This window comes from Anas platyrhynchos, chromosome 8 (assembly GCF_047663525.1).
Source record: "Anas platyrhynchos isolate ZD024472 breed Pekin duck chromosome 8, IASCAAS_PekinDuck_T2T, whole genome shotgun sequence".
Lineage (NCBI taxonomy): Eukaryota > Metazoa > Chordata > Aves > Anseriformes > Anatidae > Anas > Anas platyrhynchos.
The window spans coordinates 30,293,920-30,302,939 of NC_092594.1; the positions used below are offsets into that span (position 1 = coordinate 30,293,920).

Genomic DNA, 9,020 nt, shown 5'->3' on the forward strand with positions numbered 1-9,020 from the left:
GCTGGTGGCCGTGCAGGGAGGAGACCCAGGAACCTGGCAGTGGGACAGATCTGCTCTGACAAAGTGTCCCAGGTGAGGTTCCAGCCCAGGAACACAGCCCTGACATCCACGGTGTGGAAGAGCCATGCCAGCCTGCTGGAAGGGAAACCCAGTGGGCATGGTGTTAGGACCAGAGCCCTGAGCCTGTACCATTATACGTGGTACAAAAAGGTTTGGAGAAACCATGGCCGTGGTCCAGCAGTGCTTCATCACTCCAAGGGAGGAGCAAGGCGAGGTGAAAAGGCCAGCAGGCCAGGCACACTGAGCCTGAGCCTCATTCTTACGCAGATTTTGTGCATCCACGAAGCCATAATGCGGTTTAGTGATGCAGTCCCGAAATAGCCCGCTTGTCCATCACGAAACCCTCGTTAAGTCAGCCTCCGTGCTTATTTAGGGAGCTGGTAATTTCCTTCAGCCCGGCTTCCCCGACCAGCTAATCACCTGCCAAGGGGCTGAAGGTGACAGACTGGAGGAGGGAGCACAGAGCAACGAGGAAACATCACTGCAGGTGGTTTTTAATATCCAAGAGGCAGCGGCAGACAGGAGAGTGATGGAAAAGTGTGGACATGGGCAGCTCATCTGCCAGGAGCTGCCTGTCCTACAGGCAAACAGATGGGCCTTTCAGCACTCATTTCAGCAGGGAATCAACCTGCAGTGTTACATTAAAGGGGAGAAAAGTGCCAAACGGTGAAGAGCTGGCCCGGAGGACGGGGAGGGCAGTGTCCCTGCAGCAAGCTATCGCTCCTGGGGAATTTCCCTGCTTCTCTTATCGGTAGCCTTAGCAGTGAGCTGTAAGACAGCAGGACTCTGAGGGCAAAGTTTCCAAGCTATTCCCCATAGAAACGTTTCATTTGCAGCTTGTGCCATGCTCTAAACTCAGTAGATATGCAGTGCATTGTGGCTTTGTCTATATAGGCTGCATAAAATACGGTTTTTAGTGCAGCCAAGAGAAGGAATCACCCGTTCCTTGAATCCCCAAATTCAGTGTTGCTTTTCAAGCAGTAATAAAACTGTGAAGAATCTCCTATCACTCCCATTACCTTGGCCTCCCATGGAATCAATTTGCCTGGCAAGTGTCAGCAAGACGATTCCCCTCGATGATCTCTTCCAGAAACACCAGCTCCCCCTTTTTTTAAATGAGCACTTCAACTTCTGACATGACCTCAGGAGCCCATGGCCTTATTTTATTTCCTTCTGCATCCCTCTCAAACATCCAGGGAAACATGCTCAGGTTTCAGGGCTGAATGTATTTTGGAAATGAATTTTCTATTTCATTACCCCGCCTAAGACCTCTGAAAAGATATGGTAAGGAAGTTAATTCTTTCCTCCCTTTTATTGCTGGTTAGCAATAGGCTATTAACAAAAAGAGATGTGGAAACTCCCCTTGCTACATTAGATTTATTTTTGCTTGTCTCTTTAATGGACTCCGGCTGCTTCTCAAGGGCCCTCTGTCTAGTCAGAATTGCTTTTTTCTGCTAAGCAAATCGCCCTTGTGCATTAATAGGCTTTAATTGCCCTGAGCAGCTTCAGCTGGGACACCCACCCATGCACCCTCTGCACATAGGTCTGGGGGCTCCATTTAAGCTCAGGGCATAGCTACCAACCTCTTCTCTAGTCCTGGGGCTTAGCTAGGGAGGGATAATTTTGTCTCTCTCATTTCTGATTCTGTTTCCATAATGAACCCTGGATGTGTGTTGTAAGTAACTTGCCCTGTTTCCTTCTGGGGGCTCCCTGGGTGGGTGTGGGGTCTGATTTATCACCTTGCCTCATGTGGGGCTGTCAGTGGACTGTCACCTGCACCCTGCTCTGCTTGCCTTGTTGAGGTGCTGGGGTGCTGTGCCCTGGTCTGTGAGGGCCCATGGAGCTCCTCTGCCCCCTGCTTGCTGTCCCCTGGGGAGCAGCCCAGCTCTTGCTGCTCCCAGACACCCAGCCTCTGTTTTTGGTTGAATAGTGATGTGCAAATTGACAAATACAAGTGCCAGCTTGAGTATTTACTGAAGGGATTAAGTGTTCTTTTACCTCCTCTTTTGGTTCCTCCTGTCCCATTGCCTGGTATGACTCTAAGCTCCTTCCCCCAGCTTAATGGGTGCTGTCCTGCCCCTCCTGCAGGAGCTGGGCTTTGAACCTGAAAGCTGTGGGAGGTGGGAGGAAGCTCCTGCCTGATTCCAGCAGGATTTGTTCAGTTATCATCAGTGTCTTTGAGTATCTCTGGATCCTGCTGCCTGTAATAGGATCTGGCCAAGGGGAGGATGTCCTGACCCAGAAGCAGAGCACGCGTTCCTCCAAAAAGCACCATCCTTTCTCTTGTCTATTTCTGTCCTCCAGTGCCCTTTAATCTCTCTTCCAGAGAGGATGCTGCCTTTTCTCTCTCCCTTTCTTCTTGCTGTTAAGTAAGTATTTACTTTAAGTGAGAAGAGGGGGTGAGCAGCAAGGTTAAACTAATGACTCTTACCCAGTGAGAGACCCATTCCCTGCCCACATCAGGGAGCATATTGTTTTGGCAGTTGATTTCAGGTTGCTTCTCTTCCTCATTCCCTTTGGGGATCTGACAATATTATTAGACGTTGGTTTGTAGATTATTCTGCACGGCTTCCCCGTGGTGCCTGTCTCAAAAGGTCCTTCGTAGCTCCCAGCTGCAGGGTGACAGGAGAGGCTGTGCACCGTGCTGTGACAGGGACCAGTGGGCACTGAGTCACCACTCCCAGCCCTTGCTGCTGCTTTCTGCCCCTCTGATGTGGGCAAACGCAGGACCTCCCCCCTCAAAGCACCCTTCCTGTGCACGAGCTTCATTTTGTTTGGGGGTGGCTGTGACTGCTGGCAGTGTTTGCGGGAAATAATTGTGGGGAGAGGGACACGTGACAGAATACAAGAGATTTTGGAGTGCTAATCTTAGGGTCAGTTTTGGTGTATCTCAGGGTCCTGCTCATTCAAGCCCTGGCACCAGTGCTGCCCCACAAGAAGCTCAGGAGGAGAAGATGGCATCTCCGCAATGATCTGAAGGCCTCTCCTTGGAGCTGACCCTACAGCTGCTTGTGAGGTACCTGAGCCCTGTTCCAGCTCCTGGCTGGGCTGTGGGGTTACAGGGTTCCTTGCTGGGGACAGAATCCTTTGGGAGCTGGCTGATAGCCTTGCCCTGTCCTGTCTTGTGAAGGTAAGGAAATGCCACCTCCATGCTGTGACTGTGCTGTCTTCATCCTTCCAGGGACTGAGACACTACTTAGCTCTGAAACTCCTGTGATGTGGCCTGTGGGTTCAGGAAGCTATCCTAGGGCTGGAGCTTTCCTACCTTAGTGCTTCATGTCCCAAAGACCACTCTGGAGAGCACACTCCTATGCTGACTTGTTCCTACCCTACAGCTTCACTCAGGAAGCTATGGGAGAACCTGCATCTCTTAAGGCAAACTCCCCACACATTTGTAGGCAGTTTATTGCTGACAGGCTGTCTGGTCTGAGACTCCTCTGTGATTTTCTTCCCTGCGAGCCCCTGCTGGGTGCTTTCCAGTACCTCCCCAGCTGACTCTATAATCAGATCAGCTCCCTGCAGGGATCCGCAGAGGGACACTCATTCTCAGTGTCTAACTGATTGGGTTTGTTTCAACACAGGCTGATTGTGAAGAGGTTTTCTCAGGACTGTGTGGTAGCTCTGCCTTTGGAAATGGAAATGCCCTGCTATTTCAGCAGTTAATCACTGCCTTTCGCTGATGAGCCCTGGCTGTGCTTTGTACAGAGGTTTCTCTTTGGAAGTGTTTTTCCAGGTGTATTTCTCCTGTTGGAGGCTGGCTGCAGGACAGAGTGAGAAGATGCAAGCATCCACCTGCAGCCAAATATCTAGGAGATATTTTCCTGTGCCTCTGGTCATTCTCCCCTTAGGACAGTGTGCCCCTGGAGCTGACTTACTGCTGTCTTGGTTTGCATTTTGAAATGGCTCTGGTTTGGATCAGGACTGAGCACCTCTTTTATGATCCTGGCACACGTTTCTTCAAGGCTATATCCTCACTCGTCTTTAACCAGTTTCATTTACCTAGCTGCATCCCGATTTTGTTTCTCTGCACTTTCTATGACCAGTCACACCTCTGCCTGCTCACAGACCAGCCAAAGGCACGAGGTGGTGGCAGCAGGGCTGAGCTGTGAGCCCAGGCTCTAGCTGGAAACATCCTGATGGGTGGTTGGGCTCAGGACCCTGTGGGTGGACATATGTTTGTTCCCTGGTTAGTGGACCTAATCCTCCAGAAGACCAAAAGCTTTCCAGTGCTGCAGACACTCAGCCTTCTCCTAAAAACCAGGATGAGTTCATTAAAACACTGCGCTCCACGCTCAGTCCCCAGCCAGATGTATTCCCCCGATGGGCTTTCCTATTGTTTAAGCCAATAGAGCCCAGGCCTTCTCCCAGTGAGCTCAATCTCTTATATGCTGTTTCTATAGCAACCTCTTATCCTAAAAGGAGCCTGAAATCCCTTTGTAAACAGGGCTTGAGGGTATGCCCACAAACACACGTGGCAGGGAAGACAGCAGGTGCCCGGAGGGGCGCCTAATGGGAAGTCAGGAGTCATCTTGTACCTCTCTGGCTTTGCAGGATGGCTTGAGAGGCTTGTTTTTGCCAGCCCAGCTGGTGCTTTAATAACAATTCTGCTGTTCTGCACTTGGAGTGGAGGGGCCAGAAGACCCGCTGAGCCTGTAAGCAGCTCTGGCTTCAGGGCCTGGGCCTGGTTTCCTCCCTGGCCCACTGCTCTCGGCCTCCTGGCAGCTTTGCATCCAAGGAGGCCTTGATCCAGCATCCCTGGGTGACAATGGAGGGATTCATGTCAGCTTAAAAGGGATGTGTCATATATCAGCAGGGCCAAACTGCTTTTTCAGCAAGATAAGCTAAGCCTGATGCACTGTTAGGGTAGAAACACTGAACGCAGATATGGCCTTGTATTTGTGATGGCCTGTAAATGCTGCTCTCGTGGTTAAATTCAGCACAGGCCACAATTCCTCTGAACACAGCTTAACAACACAGCTGTCCCCCAGGGACCCTGAAGTCCTTTCTCTGGCTGTGACACTGCACCACTAGTGCATGCTGAGTGCATTTACCAATGTTTATTGTTCTTTATTTTGGTGATGGTAGTGCACACAGGCAGCAAGGTTGGTGATCATACGAACAACTGGTCAGAGATGGGTCTGCCTTCGGGAATACAGAAACTTGAACCCTTTAGCAGTGTGTACCTGGTACCATCTGATGCCTCTAAGCTCCTCAGAGGCTCTGTGGGACTCAGCTACACAAGAATATTGTTTTTATGCTTGTCTGTGGATTCTGATGGGAAATTTCCCAGGGGAAATTTCACTGCAGAAAGAATACTTTCCTTCCTTATTCTTAGGGTGGATAAAGGGATGGAGGAAAGCCCACAAGAAAGCTCTGAAGAAATCTTTCTGGACCCTCATTATCACTATGACTAAGGAATGGATGGACACCCACAATATATTTCAGGCACTGCTTTAGCAAGGTGGTGATCCCCCTCAGCACACAGGCACTCCAAATCAGCTGGAAACTGAATTAAATGTTTGATGACAAGGTTTCCAGCACAGACCATAACAGCTCTTCGTAGCTGAATTGAGGACGGCTGAAAATGTCAGGAAAGCACCTATACAGGTGTCAAACTGCTCTCTGCAAGCAGGCACAGCACAAGGGAAGGCTGATGGACTCATTGCAGAGCCACTATTTCACCTCAAACTTTTCCTGCAAGTCCTCAGCTGCTGATTGTGCTTGGCTTTAATGTGCTGATGGACTTGTGAGGGTGTGGTTCTGCCCATGCCTGTTGTGGAAGAGCTGTGTGGGTGATTTTGAGGACTCAGAAGATGTTTAAGCAGTTAATCGGTTCTCTCAATGGGGCTGGAGGGCTTGTGGGAGGGTAGCCTCTGGTGTAGGAGCATTAAACAATTGGCAAAACATTATGCTGATTATTCATGTATTAATTGGCAGAAGAAAAAGCTCTGGGGGAGGCTCAGACTGCTAATTTCCATCCTGACACAGCACTGAAAGGTCTCCCCAAGCAAAATCTACTCCCTTGAGAGCTTTCCTTCAGCTTAGTTGTGACTCTAATAACACCCAGGAGACTCCTCCTGGGGTTAGCATCCCTGGTTAGACAGGGTGAAGTGGTGGTGTCTTTGCATGACTATTCATTTCCTGCTGGGGTCCTTATGGGGTTATTCCCAGTGCTGCATTTATGACACTTGGGTGTGAGCCCAGACAAAGCCACCAGCTACTCTGCCCTACAAAAGTGTCTCCTCTTCCTTGCAAAATGCAACTGGGGACTTTCAGCTCTCAAATGCCTGTTGCTTGGTGAGAAGAAAGCCAGGAACCAGCACTGCTGCGGGTGAAGAGTTCATCCCCTTGCTAAGCTGCTCGGTGGGAAGGTCTCTGCCAGCTGTGGAGAGGGTGGAAGGCAGAGGAGATGCAGCTGTTGCTTGGAGACAGGGAATGACAACAGATGAAGTTTGTTTTTTTTTCCTCACAAGCTTGTGACTGTCTGTACCTGTGAAAAATGGACTCCAAACGCCAATACACAGGGGAGCGAGGTGTGAAAACCCTGACCTTGGAGGCGCTGGGAGTGTGACTGTCGTGGTGCTTCATTTATTTTGCTGCAGTACTTTGAGGGGATGCTGCTGGCCAGAAGCTGAGCTCAGTTTCAAGCCTTTAGCATAGATTAATCTTGAGATCCCCTATTTTTATTTTAAATAGTTGCTTATTGCCAGTCTAAACAGTCTGGTGCTGGGCCATGCTCCATCCCAGGGGTGATGTGGACATGTGGGTTTCCCGTTGTAAGGAAGTTGGTCAATCTGTGAATATCATTGTTTTGCCACAACAAAGTGTTTTGATGTGGGCCAGGGATTAAATTGCTGTATGGCATGAAATCATCCCTTCCTGCTGCCAGTGAGGGGCCAAAGGCTAATTCATGGCAGTAATAAGCCTTCACCAGTGGAGGAGCAGTTATGAAGTCTTATCTGCCTCACCCAGACCTTTATCAGGGCAACCCCGCTTCCAGCAAGAAACAAGTGAAGTAGGAAGAGCAACACCCCCTGCTTACTTACAGATATTTGCCTTTTTAATGAGAAGAAATGAGTAAGAACAAAGTGCTCCAGGCCTGATGCTTAGCTAAGCCTGTGTGCGCATTGGTAAATGTTCTTCCTGCAGGATCAAGCCTGGTCACAGCTGTGTGGGAATGGTCTGAGCTGGAAGACTAAACCATGTGAGCTCCAAGTGATCAACGGAGAGATTTCCTGGCTCCTCAGCACAAGGAGCAATGGCTTGCACTGACTTCATCTTTCCATGGGAAGCTTTCCTTGTGCTTGTCGGTCTGGCTGCTTGTCTGGGTTACTGCTGGGGTGATGGATGATGGTTTGGATGCTGTCCTGAAAAATGTAGCCTTGGGCATGCAGCATTGCCTTTGGTTGTGTGCAAAGGACCATGCTCCCTTCTGGTCCCCTGGCAAAGGAGATGGATGGCCCTGAGCTTCCCAGAGCAAAACTACCCTGCTTCTCTGAGCAACCCATGAGAAAATGAGAATTTATTGGAGGAAACTAACTGAAGAATATGGAGGGTTGAGGTGGAAAGCCTTCCAGAGCCAGTATCCAAGCAGGTCTAACTGGGAGCTGGGGTGTTAGCTGTGTGGCTCAGTTGTGTGGGGTTGGAAGAAAGATGCTGAAAATGTTTGGTATTTCAGCCCAGGACTGGGTCCCCGGGCAGGAAACGAGCTAGGGTTACCACTTATCCCTCTTCCTCCAGTCCAGCCTGGAGGTCCTGTAAAGGTCCCCAAGAGTCTCTTTGAGAAATGACATCTCAAATGACATCTACCTCGAACTGGAGCTTTGGGAGGTGCTTGATGCTGATACCTTGACAGGACAAATTGGGAAGAGGGCTCAGCCCTAGCCTGCCCTGTCCTGTAACTCTGTGCTGGCTTCATCCTGGATGAGGGATATTGGTACTTTAAAAACAAAACCAAAAACAAGCAAAAAAAAACACAAACAAACAAAAAAAAACAACTGAATCCTACAACAAAATACTAGTTTTCTGTTTCTTTGGGGTCTAAAAATATATAAAGTGGGGCTCTCCCAGAGTGATGTCAGGTCTCATCACAGCAGGGCTGTCACTGGGATTGTCCCATCTCTCTGTTCCAGTGGCACATGTGCAAACTGGCAGCCTCCAAGCCTCCAACTCTGGAGCTATTTGGGTTGAAATTGGTTGACCAGCTCCCAAGCTGAGTGTGAATTGACATGCAGGCAGTCCCACACAGCGTGCTATTGTGTCTTTAGAAAACCTGGTTAATAACAGTAATAAACCCAGCAGCTTTATGGCTCCGGCGATGTATCAGCATGCTGTCACACTGATGGCAAAACACTTCAATTCCAGCAAGCAGAAAGTGATGGGCCTGCGGAGAGACATATGTTCCTGCTCTATTATTTTTATTGTTAATGGCAGGGTTTTTGAAAGCCTCCCATTTCCTGCTCACACCTGGAAGAGAGGAGAGCTGCTCCCACGGGGCGGGAGGGCAGGGGGCTGGCAGGGACAGCCTCGGGGGGGCTGCTGCTGGCAGGGATTTGCTGCTGAGATTATGGTTCCCTGGGTCCTGTCCTGACCCCATGCATAGGGAGAGCCCCTGGGTCCTGATCCAGCCCCATGGAGCCTGGAGGGTCCCTCCTGGCAGGGTCACACCAGGACCCAGCCCCTGGCCCTGGGGCTGTCGCCTACATGAGACACCAATTTGCTCTGTGCTCAGAAATCCTCAGAAGCTGCTAAATCCGAGACCTTTGGAGAGGCATGGAGAAGCCTGTAGCCTCAGCACTCATAGTTGTGGAGTGACAGCTGCTGTTCCCAAGCATTAGAGGGAAGTGTCACCCCGTAATGGCAGCAGAGAGTGCACCTGGGCTGGTGATGAATTGCAAATTACCGGTGTGTTTTGTAGCAGGGCAGCTTCTCACTCTTCCCTCCACCCCCAGGGAGGAGAC

General features: G+C 50.1%; 1 long non-coding RNA gene across 1 annotated transcript; it reads left to right on the top strand.

The window, feature by feature from the left end:
- Positions 1–1,615: 1,615 nt before the first annotated feature.
- Positions 1,616–8,785, top strand: LOC106019466 (uncharacterized). The gene is made up of 3 exons (XR_001194316.5): positions 1,616–1,735; positions 2,955–3,190; positions 5,396–8,785. It is a non-coding gene; the product is annotated as an uncharacterized lncRNA (long non-coding RNA).
- Positions 8,786–9,020: the final 235 nt, after the last annotated feature.